Source organism: Scyliorhinus torazame, chromosome 19, assembly GCF_047496885.1.
Source record: "Scyliorhinus torazame isolate Kashiwa2021f chromosome 19, sScyTor2.1, whole genome shotgun sequence".
Taxonomy (NCBI): domain Eukaryota; kingdom Metazoa; phylum Chordata; class Chondrichthyes; order Carcharhiniformes; family Scyliorhinidae; genus Scyliorhinus; species Scyliorhinus torazame.
In genome coordinates, this window is record NC_092725.1 from 22,056,725 (window position 1) to 22,069,150 (window position 12,426).

Below are 12,426 nucleotides of genomic sequence, written 5' to 3' on the forward strand. Positions count from 1 at the left end.
ACTGACCCTCGGACAGTGCGGCGCCCCTCAGTACTGACCCTCAGACAGTGTGGCGCTCCCTCAGTACTGACCCTCTGACAGTGCGGCGCTCCCTCAGTACTGACCCTCAGACAGTGTGGCGCTCCCTCAGTACTGACCCTCTGACAGTGCGGCGCTCCCTCAGTACTGACCCTCAGACAGTGTGGCGCTCCCTCAGTACTGACCCTCTGACAGTGCGGCGCCCCTCAGTACTGACCCTCAGACAGTGTGGCGCTCCCTCAGTACTGACCCTCTGACAGCGCGGCGCTCCCTCAGTACTGACCCTCAGACAGTGTGGCGCTCCCTCAGTACTGACCCTCTGACAGTGCAGCGCTCCCTCATAATGACCCTCCATCAGCGCAGAGTGTCACAATTACTTTTTTTAGAAATTTAGAGTACCCAATTAATTTTTTCCAATTAAGGGGCAATTTAGCGTGGCCAATCCACGTACCCTGCACATCGTTGGGTTGTGGGGGTGAAACCCACGCAAACACGGGGAGAATGTGTCATGAGAATGTTGCTTTAAGAAATGTTTGGCTGCTCATGTTACTGCAGTGATGTCAGAGAGTGGGTGGAGCTGAGCTCTGGTTCTGCTTTTTAGTTTCACTTTGAGAAAAGCTTGGGTGTGTTGCAGCTGATGTCAGAAAAGCAGCTGTACGGTTGAGCTCTCTGCCGTGAAGGACTATCTCTTAATCATCTGTTGAATTCAGAATTATAAATGTTTTCAGTATTGAATGTAAACCCTGATGTGCTTCTGTTTAAAGGTTTGTTAAGTCTTTTGGATGTTAAAAGAACAGCATACAGGTTACTTAGTGTTGTATTCTTTTGGGGGTGTATTTGAATTAATGGTTGCTAAGATATTCACTGTTTGTTTTAAAAAGGTTAACTTGAGTTCATAGAATAAACATTGTTTTGTTGAAAAAAATACTTTTCCATTTCTGTTGTAGTGAAGTGTTTGCATCACCACCGGAGGAGGTATCTGGGACGTATGAGGAGGTGAAAAAATCCATCTTAGGTGCATATGAACTAGTGCCTGAAGCCTACAGACAAAGGTTTAGAAATTTAAGGAAAGAATTTGGTCAAACATACATGGAGTTTGAAAGGATCAAACAGAGTAATTTTGATAGGTGGATAAGAGCTTTGAAAATGGACCAAACGTATGAAGCTCTCAGAGAAATTATACTTTTGGAGGAGTTTAAAAATTCAATTCCTGATGCAGTGAGAACTCATGTGGAAGAGCAGAGGATTAAAACTGCGAGATTAGCAGCAGAAATGGCAGATGATTATGAATTAGTTCATAAATCAAAGCTTGGTTTCCGACATCAGTTTCAGCCGGTGAGGGATAGAAACTGGGGACATGAGAAATACTCAAGTGGTAAAGGTAAAGGTGATCTGATGGGAGCTAATAAGGAGAGTGTACCTCAGATTAAAAAATAAATCTAGGAGGGTGGAAAAGAAATTAAAAGTTTCAAATGTTTTCACTGTAATAAACTAGGCCATGTAAAGTCACAGCGTTGGTGGTTGAAGAAAAGCACTGGGAAGGCTGATGTGGTAAAACAGGATAAGACAGTGGGGTTTGTTAAAGTGGTAAAGGAAAGCCCAAGTAAAGCGAAGGAGGTGCAAAAGATTGTACAGCCTGATCAAGAGGTGATTGATAAGAAGGTGCCAGATCTCTTTAAAGAATTTACTTGTGTGGGTAAAGTTTACTCATGTGTATCAGGAGGAGCAGGTAAAGAAGTCACAATTTTAAGAGATACGGGAGCTAGTTAATCTTTAACGGTAAGAGATGAGGAGTTATGTAGTTTGGGAAGAATGTTGGCAGAAAAGGTTGTAATATGTGGAATTCAGGGTGAGAGGAGTAGTGTCCCATTATATAAGGTAAGGTTGGAAAGTCCAGTGAAGAGTGGTGAAGTGGTAGTAGGAGTAATAGAGAAACTATCTTGTCCAGGAATACAGTTTATCTTGGGTAATGATGTAGCTGGATCGCAGGTGGGAGTGATGCCTACTGTGGTTGATAAGCCAGTGGAAAATCAGACAACTGAAGTGTTGAAGGACGAATATCCTGGGATTTTTCCGGATTGTGTAGTAACAAGGTCGCAGTCACAGGTTAAGACAAGAGGATAAATCAGCGAGTGAAGATGAAGTTGACGTGCAATTATCAGAGACGATTTTTGATCAGATGGTTGAAAAAGAACAAGAACAGGCGGAGGATGAGGCGGATATTTTTAGTTCAGAATAATTGGCGGAGTTACAACAGAATGATACAGAAATACAATTGGATCAAGGATCAAATTTTACCTCAAAGTTATTCAAAGAAGTTATGGCTAGTTTAGGAATAAAACAATTTAAATCAACTGCGTACCATCCAGAATTGCAGGGAGCGTTAGAAAGGTGGCATCAGACATTAAAGACAATGTTGAGGGCTTATTGTCAAGATTATCCAGAGGATTGGGATAAAGGAATTCCATTCGTACTGTTTGCAATTAGGGATGCACCTAATGAGTCAACCAAATTCAGTCCTTTTGAACTAATTTTTGATCATGAGGCGATAGGACCACTTAAATTGATTCAGGAAAAACTGGTGGGTGAGAAATCGGAAATTACATTATTGGATTACGTGTCAAATTTTAGGGAACGATTAAATAGAGCAGGTGAATTGGCGAGACAACATTTGAAAGTTGCACAAAATGTGATGAAATGGGTAGCGGACAAGAAATCCAAAGTTCGTAGTTTTGCATGTGGAGATAAAGTTTTAGTGTTGTTACCAGTGGTAGGTGAACCTTTAAAAGCTAGGTTTTGTGGACCTTATCAGATTGAAAGGAAATTAAGTGAGGTGAATTATGTGGTAAACACACCAGATAGAAGGAAGACTCACCGAGTGTGTCATGTGAATATGCTTAAAAGGTACTACGAAAGGGAAGGAGAGAAAAAGGAGGTTTTAATGATTCTAACTCAAAGTGACGAACCAAATCCAGATGACTGTGAATTTGACATACCTCAAATTAAATTGGAAAACGAGGATGTTCTGAAAAATTGGGATAAATTGTTGAGTTACCTTCCAGAGGAAAAACAAACTGACCTGAAAGAGTTATTTCATAGATAATCATAGAATTTACAGTGCAGAAGGAGGCCATTCGGCCCATCGAGTCTGCACCGGCTCTTGGAAAGAGCACCATACCCAAGGTCAACACCTCCACCCTATCCCCATAACCCAGTAACCCCACCCGACACTAAGGGCAATTTTGGACACTAAGGGCAATTTATCATGGCCAATCCATCTAACCTGCACATCTTTGGACTGTGGGAGGAAACCGGAGCACCCGGAGGAAACGCACGCACACACGGGGAGGATGTGCAGACTCCACACAGACAGTGGCCCAAGCTGGAATCGAACCTGGGACCCTGGAGCTGTGAAGCAATTGTGCTATCCACAATGCTACCGTGCATATCACATGGGCACGTTTGTGGAGATAGTGCGGATCTCCCTCAGTACTGACACACCCACAGTGCGGAGCTCCCTCAGCACTGACCCTCAGACAGTGCGGATCTCGCTCAGTGCTGACCCTCAGACAGCGCGGTGCTCCCTCTGTAGTGACACGCCCACAGTGCGGTTCTCCCTCAGTACTGACCCTCTGACAGTGCGGTGCTCCCTCAGAACTGACCCTCCGACAGTGCGGAGCTCCCTCAGTACTGACCCTCTAACAGTGCGGCACTCCCTCAGCACTGACCATCAAGACAGTGCGGTGCTCCCTCAGCACTGGACCCTCAGACAGTGCGGTGCTCCCTCAACACTGACCCTCAGACAGTGCGGATCTCCCTCAGTACTGACACGCCCACAGTGCGGTGCTCCCTCAGCACTGACCCTCAGACAGTGCGGATCTCGCTCAGTACTGACCCTCAGACAGTGTGGTGCTCCCTCAGTACAGACACGCCCACAATGCGGTGCTCCCTCAGCAGTGACCCTCTGACAGTGCGGTGCTCCCTCAGCACTGACCCTCCGTCAGTGCGGTGCTCCCTCAGCACTGACCCTCAGACAGTGCGGATCTCGCTCAGCACTGACCCTCAGACAGTGCGGTGCTCCCTCAGCACTGACCATCAGACAGTGCGGATCTCGCTCAGCACTGACCCTCAGACAGTGCTGTGCTCCCTCAGCAATGACCCTCCGACAGTGCGGTACTCCCTCAGTACTGACCCTCAGACAGTGCGGTGCTCCCTCAGTACTGACACGCCCACAGTGCGGCACTCCCTCAGCACTGACCCTCAGACAGTGCGGTGCTCCCTCAGTACTGACCCTCAGACAGTGCGGTGCTCCCTCAGTACTGACCCTCAGACAGTGCGGTGCTCCCTCAGCACTGACCCTCAGATAGTGCGGTGCTCCCTCAGTACTGACACGCCCACAGTGCGGCACTCCCTCAGCACTGACCCTCAGACAGTGCGGTGCTCCCTCAGTACTGACCCTCAGACAGAGCGGTGCTCCCTCAGCACTGACCCTCAGACAGTGCGGCACTCCCTCAGCACTGACCCTCAGACAGTGCGGTGCTCCCTCAGCACTGACCCTCAGACAGAGCGGTGCTCCCTCAGCACTGACATCGCCCATACGGTTTGCAGCAGTTCAGTAATGCCGCTCACCACCATCTTCTCAAGGGGCAACTTCTGACGGGCCAGTGACACTCACATCCCAGGTAACAATATAAACATTTCAGCAGGTCTGGCAGCACCTGTGGAGGGAAAAAGGGAGTTCATGTTTCGAGGCCGTACGAGCTGGAGGTAAAAATGTTTTTTGTTGTATAATTTGAAAGGGGTGATAGAGGAGGTGGAGCAGAATAGGAGGTCAGGGATAGGCTGGAGCTTCGGAAATATTGACAGACTCATGGACACAAGCTCAGCGTTCACGGTGACATTAAGGATTGAAGTCGGTCCTGATGGCAGCCGAAAGGTCAGTTCTCACTGAAAGCAAACCGAAGGAACAAGTGACAGGTGGCCCTGTGGCGGAGGGGCTTTATCCAACAAAGGGATTGAGCGGAAGGAGAAAGTTCACAATCCCATGTTGCTAATGTTGATGTTCCTCCAGTTTGTGGTGGGCTTCACTTTTCACATTTGCATTAACGGTCTGGCAGAAGGAGCTGAAGGCCCTGGTGCTCAGTTTGCAGATGATGCAAAGTGTGCAGAGGGACAGGTAGAGTTTGCGAAGCAGTGGGGCTGCAGAAGGACCTGGACAGGCTAGGAGAGCGGGCAATGAAGTGGCAGATGAAATACAATGTGGAAAAGTGTGAGATTGTGCACTTTGGTAGGAGGCCTGGACTATTTCCTAAATGGGGAAATGCTCAGGAAATCAGAAGCACAAAGGGACTTAGCAGTCCCAGTTCACGATTCTCTTCAGGTTAACGTGCAGGTTCAGTCGGCAGTTAGGAAGGCAAATGCAATGTCAGCATTCGTGTCGAGAGGGCTAAAATACAGGACCAGGGATGAGCGGGGATCTTATTGAAACTTACGGAACATTGAGAGGCCTGGATAGAGTGGACGTGGAGAGGATGTTTCCACCAGTAGGAGCGACTAGAACCTTAGGGCACAGCCCAGATTAAAGAGATGATCCTTTAAAACAGAGATGAGGAGGGATTTCTTCAGCCAGAAGGTGGTGAACCTGGGCATTGCTGCAGAGGGCTTTGGGGGCAAATCGCTGAGTGTCTTTAAGACAGAGATTAGATAGGTTCTTGATCAATAAGGGGATCTGGGGTTATGGGGAGAAGGCCGGAGAATGGGGATGAGAAAATATCAGCCATGATTGAATGGCGGAGCAGACTCGATGGGCCGAGTGGCCTAATTCTGCTCCTGTGTCTTATGGTCTTATTGGAGCAGGTCTGGGGCAGACATGTGGACATGAGAGCAAGATTCTGAGTGAAAATGTCGAGTGGCGGGGGGGTTGGGGGTCGATCTTACGGCTTAGTGAAGATATTCCGCAAACGGTCGCCCAGTCTGTGTTTAACCTTCCCAAAGTAGAGGAGAGCACATTGGGAGCAGTGATTTATTTCAGATTCCAAAGTTTACTTCGATGTCAACATAAGAATTTCCGTGTCCTGTTGCCTAGTGAGTCATTAGTTGTGCGCGTGAAAACTGAGCTCTGGTCTCACACCCACACCAAACAACTCTGAAACACAAAAGCAGGGCATTTGTGATACCAACTTGGTTTTTCCTGTTCGTCCAGGTCTGGTATGTAACTAGCGTGAGACTGGTCCTCGGACTGGGAGTGTGGGAAAGGGGAGTGAGGAGAACACACTGGGAAAATCAAGGTGAAGTGAATAGAGTGTGTGTGAGTGTTAGAGAATGGTTCAGTGTGAGTGAGTGATGGAGAGTCTTTCTTCGTGTGTGTGTGAGAGAGATTGTGTGTGTGAGAGATTGTGTGTGTGAGAGATTGTGTGTGTGAGAGACTGTGTGTGTGTGAGATTGTGTGTGTGAGAGATTGTGTGTGTAAGACTGTGTGTGAGAGATTGTGTGTGTGAGATTGTGTGTGTGAGAGATTGTGTGTGAGAGATCGTGTGTGTGAGAGATTGTGTGGGTGAGAGATTGTGTGGGTGAGAGATTGTGTGTGTGTGAGATTGTGTGGGTGAGAGATTGTGTGTGTGTGAGAGATTGTGTGTGTGAGAGATTGTGTGTGTGTGAGAGATTGTGTGTGTAAGAGATTGTGTGTGTGAGAGAGATTGTGTGGGTGAGAGATTGTGTGTGTGAGAGATTGTGTGTGTAAGACTGTGTGTGAGAGATTGTGTGTGTGAGAGATTGTGTGGGTGAGAGATTGAGTGTGTAAGACTTTGTGTGAGAGATTGTGTGTGTAAGAATGTGTGTGAGAGATTGTGTGGGTGAGAGATTGAGTGTGTAAGACTGTGCGTGAGAGATTGTGTGTGTAAGACTGTGTGTGAGAGATTGTGTGGGTGAGAGATTGTGTGGGTGAGAGATTGTGTGTGTTAGAGATTGTGTGTGTGAGAGATTGTGTGGGTGAGAGATTGTGTGTGTAAGACTGTGTGTGAGAGATTGTGTGTGTGAGAGATTGTGTGGGTGAGAGATTGAGTGTGAAAGACTGTGTGTGAGAGATTGTGTGTGAGAGATTGTGTGTGTGAGAGATTGTGTGTGTGAGAGATTGTGTGTGTGAGAGATTGTGTGGGTGAGAGATTGTGTGTGTGAGAGATTGTGTGTGTGAGAGATTGTGTGTGTGTGAGAGATTGTGTGGGTGAGAGATTGTGTGGGTGAGAGATTGTGTGGGTGAGAGATTGTGTGGGTGAGAGATTGTGTGTGTGTGAGATTGTGTGGGTGAGAGATTGTGTGTGTGTGAGAGATTGTGTGTGTGAGAGATTGTGTGTGTGTTAGAGATTGTGTGTGTAAGAGATTGTGTGTGTGTGAGAGATTGTGTGGGTGAGAGATTGTGTGTGTGAGAGATTGTGTGTGTAAGACTGTGTGTGAGAGATTGTGTGTGAGAGAGATTGTGTGGGTGAGAGATTGAGTGTGTAAGACTGTGTGTGAGAGATTGTGTGTGTAAGACTGTGTGTGAGAGATTGTGTGGGTGAGAGATTGTGTGGGTGAGAGATTGTGTGTGTGAGAGATTGTGTGGGTGAGAGATTGTGTGTGTGAGAGATTGTGTGGGTGAGAGATTGTGTGTGTGTGAGAGATTGCGTGTGTGAGAGATTGTGTGGGTGAGAGATTGTGTGGGTGAGAGATTGTGTGTGTGTGAGAGATTGTGTGTGTAAGAGATTGTGTGTGTGAGAGAGATTGTGTGGGTGAGAGATTGTGTGTGTGAGAGATTGTGTGTGTAAAACTGTGTGTGAGAGATTGTGTGTGTGAGAGATTGTGTGTGTAAGACTGTGTGAGAGATTGTGTGTGTAAGACTGTGTGTGAGAGATTGTGTGAGTGAGAGATTGTGTGGGTGAGATTGTGTGAGTGAGAGATTGTGTGGGTGAGAGATTGTGTGTATGAGAGATTGTGTGTGTGAGAGATTGTGTGTGTGAGAGATTGTGTGTGTGAGAGATTGTGTGGGTGAGAGATTGTGTGTGTGTGTGTAAGACTGTGTGTGAGAGATTGTGTGTGTGAGATTGTGTGTGTGAGAGATTGTGTGTGTGAGATTGTGTGTGAGAGATTGTGTGTGTGAGAGATTGTGTGCGTGAGAGATTGTGTGCGTGAGAGATTGTGTGTGTGAGAGATTGTGTGTGTGAGATTGTGTGTGAGAGATTGTGTGTGTGAGAGATTGTGTGCGTGAGAGATTGTGTGCGTGAGAGATTGTGTGCGTGAGAGATTGTGTGTGTGAAAGATTGTGTGCGTGAGAGATTGTGTGTGAGAGCTTGTATGTGTGAGAGATTGTGTGCGTGAGAGATTGTGTGCGTAAGAGATTGTGTGTGTGAGAGATTGTGTGTGTGAGAGATTGTGTGTGTGAGAGATTGTGTGTGTGAGAGATTGTGTGAGTGAGAGATTGTGTGTGTGAGAGATTGTGTGCGTGAAAGATTGTGTGTGTGAGAGATTGTGTGCGTGAGAGATTGTGTGTGTGAGAGATTGTGTGTGAGAGATTGTGTGCATGAGAGATTGTGTGTGTGAGAGATTGTGTGTGAGAGATTGTGTGGGTGAGAGATTGTGTGTGTGAGAGATTGTGTGCGTGAGAGATTGTGTGCGTGAGAGATTGTGTGGGTGAGAGATTGTGTGGGTGAGAGATTGTGTGGGTGAGAGATTGTGTGTATGAGAGATTGTGTGTGTGTGTGAGAGATTGTGTGCGTGAGAGATTGTGTGTGTGAGAGATTGTGTGTGTGAGAGATTGTGTGTGTGAGAGATTGTGTGCGTGAGAGATTGTGTGGGTGAGAGATTGTGTGGGTGAGAGATTGTGTGGGTGAGAGATTGTGTGTATGAGAGATTGTGTGTGTGTGTGAGAGATTATGTGCGTGAGAGATTGTGTGTGTGAGAGATTGTGAGTGTGAGAGATTGTGTGTGTGAGAGATTGTGTGTGTGAGAGATTGTGTGGGTGAGAGATTGTGTGTGTGTGAGATTGTGTGTGTGAGAGATTGTGTGTGTGAGATTGTGTCAGAGAGATTGTGTGGGTGAGAGATTGTGAGCGTGAGAGATTGTGTGCGTGAGAGATTGTGTGCGTGAGAGATTGTGTGTGTGAGAGATTGTGTGTGTGAGAGATTGTGTGTGTGAGATTGTGTGTGTGAGAGATTGTGTGTGTGTGAGATTGTGTGGGTGAGAGATTGTGTGTGTGTGAGAGATTGTGTGTGTGAGAGATTGTGTGTGTGTGAGAGATTGTGTGTGTAAGAGATTGTGTGTGTGTGAGAGATTGTGTGGGTGAGAGATTGTGTGTGTGAGAGATTGTGTGTGTAAGACTGTGTGTGAGAGATTGTGTGTGTGAGAGATTGTGTGGGTGAGAGATTGTGTGTGTGAGAGATTAAGTGTGTAAGACTTTGTGTGAGAGATTGTGTGTGTAAGAATGTGTGTGAGAGATTGTGTGGGTGAGAGATTGTGTGGGTGAGAGATTGTGTGTGTTAGAGATTGTGTGTGTGAGAGATTGTGTGGGTGAGAGATTGTGTGTGTAAGACTGTGTGTGAGAGATTGTGTGTGTGAGAGATTGTGTGGGTGAGAGATTGAGTGTGTAAGACTGTGTGTGAGAGATTGTGTGTGAGAGATTGTGTGTGTGAGAGATTGTGTGTGTGAGAGATTGTGTGTGTGAGAGATTGTGTGGGTGAGAGATTGTGTGTGTGAGAGATTGTGTGTGTGTGAGATTGTGTGTGTGAGAGATTGTGTGGGTGAGAGATTGTGTGTGTGTGAGAGATTGTGTGTGTGAGAGATTGTGTGTGTGTGAGAGATTGTGTGGGTGAGATATTGTGTGGGTGAGAGATTGTGTGGGTGAGAGATTGTGTGGGTGAGAGATTGTGTGTGTGTGAGATTGTGTGGGTGAGAGATTGTGTGTGTGTGAGAGATTGTGTGTGTGAGAGATTGTGTGTGTGTGAGAGATTGTGTGTGTAAGAGATTGTGTGTGTGTGAGAGATTGTGTGGGTGAGAGATTGTGTGTGTGAGAGATTGTGTGTGTAAGACTGTGTGTGAGAGATTGTGTGTGTAAGACTGTGTGTGAGAGATTGTGTGTGTGAGAGATTGTGTGGGTGAGAGATTGTGTGGGTGAGAGATTGTGTGTGTGAGAGATTGTGTGGGTGAGAGATTGTGTGTGTGAGAGATTGTGTGGGTGAGAGATTGTGTGTGTGTGAGAGATTGCGTGTGTGAGAGATTGTGTGGGTGAGAGATTGTGTGGGTGAGAGATTGTGTGTGTGTGAGAGATTGTGTGTGTAAGAGATTGTGTGTGTGAGAGAGATTGTGTGGGTGAGAGATTGTGTGTGTGAGAGATTGTGTGTGTAAAACTGTGTGTGAGAGATTGTGTGTGTGAGAGATTGTGTGTGTAAGACTGTGTGAGAGATTGTGTGTGTAAGACTGTGTGTGAGAGATTGTGTGAGTGAGAGATTGTGTGGGTGAGAGATTGTGTGTGTGAGATTGTGTGAGTGAGAGATTGTGTGGGTGAGAGATTGTGTGTATGAGAGATTGTGTGTGTGAGAGATTGTGTGTGTGAGAGATTGTGTGTGTGAGAGATTGTGTGGGTGAGAGATTGTGTGTGTGTGTGTAAGACTGTGTGTGAGAGATTGTGTGTGTGAGATTGTGTGGGTGAGAGATTGTGTGTGTAAGACTGTGTGTGAGAGACTGTGTGTGTAAGACTGTGTGTGAGATTGTGTGTGTGAGATATTGTGTGTGTGAGAGATTGTGTGTGTAAGACTGTGTGAGAGATTGTGTGTGTGAGATTGTGTGAGTGAGAGATTGTGTGGGTGATAGCTTGTGTGTGTGAGAGATTGTGTGTGTGAGAGATTGTGTGTGTGACAGATTGTGTGTATGAGAGATTGTGTGTGTGAGAGATTGTGTGTGTGAGGGATTGTGTGTGTGAGAGATTGTGTGGGTGAGAGATTGTGTGGGTGAGAGATTGTGTGTGTGAGAGATTGTGTGCGTGAGAGATTGTGTGCGTGAGAGATTGTGTGCGTGAGAGATTGTGTGGGTGAGAGATTGAGTGGGTGAGAGATTGTGTGGGTGAGAGATTGTGTGTATGAGTGATTGTGTGTGTGTGTGAGAGATTGTGTGCGTGAGAGATTGTGTGTGTGAGAGATTGTGTGTGTGAGAGATTGTGTGTGTGAGAGATTGTGTGTGTGAGAGATTGTGTGGGTGAGAGATTGTGTGTGTGTGAGATTGTGTGTGTGAGAGATTGTGTGTGTGAGATTGTGTGTGAGAGATTGTGTGTGTGAGAGATTGTGTGCGTGAGAGATTGTGTGCGTGAGAGATTGTGTGTGTGAGAGATTGTGTGTGTGAGAGATTGTGTGTGTGAGATTGTGTGTGTGAGAGATTGTGTGTGTGAGATTGTGTGTGAGAGATTGTGTGTGTGAGAGATTGTGTGCGTGAGAGATTGTGTGCGTGAGAGATTGTGTGCGTGAGAGATTGTGTGTGTGAGAGATTGTGTGCGTGAGAGATTGTGTGTGAGAGCTTGTATGTGTGAGAGATTGTGTGCGTGAGAGATTGTGTGCGTGAGAGATTGTGTGTGTGAGAGATTGTGTGTGTGAGAGATTGTGTGTGTGAGAGATTGTGTGAGTGAGAGATTGTGTGTGTGAGAGATTGTGTGCGTGAGAGATTGTGTGTGTGAGAGATTGTGTGCGTGAGAGATTGTGTGTGTGAGAGATTGTGTGTGAGAGATTGTGTGTGTGAGATTGTGTGTGAGAGATTGTGTGTGTGAGAGATAGTGTGCGTGAGAGATTGTGTGCTTGAGAGATTGTGTGCGTGAGAGATTGTGTGTGTGAGAGATTGTGTGCGTGAGAGATTGTGTGTGAGAGCTGGTATGTGTGAGAGATTGTGTGCGTGAGAGATTGTGTGCGTAAGAGATTGTGTGTGTGAGAGATTGTGTGTGTGAGAGATTGTGTGTGTGAGAGATTGTGTGTGTGAGAGATTGTGTGCGTGAGAGATTGTGTGCGTAAGAGATTGTGTGTGTGAGAGATTGTGTGCGTAAGAGATTGTGTGGGTGAGAGATTGTGTGTGTGAGAGATTGTGTGCGTGAGAGATTGTGTGCGTAAGAGAATGTGTGTGTGAGAGATTGTGTGCGTCAGAGATTGTGTGGGTGAGAGATTGTGTGTGTGAGAGATTGTGTGCGTGAGAGATTGTGTGTGTGAGAGATTGTGTGCGTGAGAGATTGTGTGTGTGAGAGATTGTGTGCGTGAGAGATTGTGTGTGTGAGAGATTGTGTGTGAGAGATTGTGTGCGTGAGAGATTGTGTGTGTGAGAGATTGTGTGTGAGAGATTGTGTGGGTGAGAGATTGTGTGTGTGAGAGATTGTGTGTGTGAGAGATTGTGTGGGTGAGAGATTGTGTG

At 46.5% G+C, this 12,426-nt stretch overlaps 1 protein-coding gene across 2 annotated transcripts in view; it reads left to right on the plus strand.

Moving 5' to 3' along the window:
* Positions 1-6,184: 6,184 nt before the first annotated feature.
* The window catches only part of LOC140396046 (sulfotransferase 1A1-like), a 102,258-nt gene continuing 96,016 nt past the window's right edge, over positions 6,185-12,426 (plus strand). The window contains exon 1 of one of the 2 annotated variants that reach the window (XM_072484123.1): positions 6,185-6,225. The gene's annotated coding sequence lies outside the window, so the exon portion shown is untranslated. Of the gene's footprint in view, positions 6,306-12,426 lie in introns of both variants that reach the window. The other variant, XM_072484122.1, reaches the window with a different exon arrangement.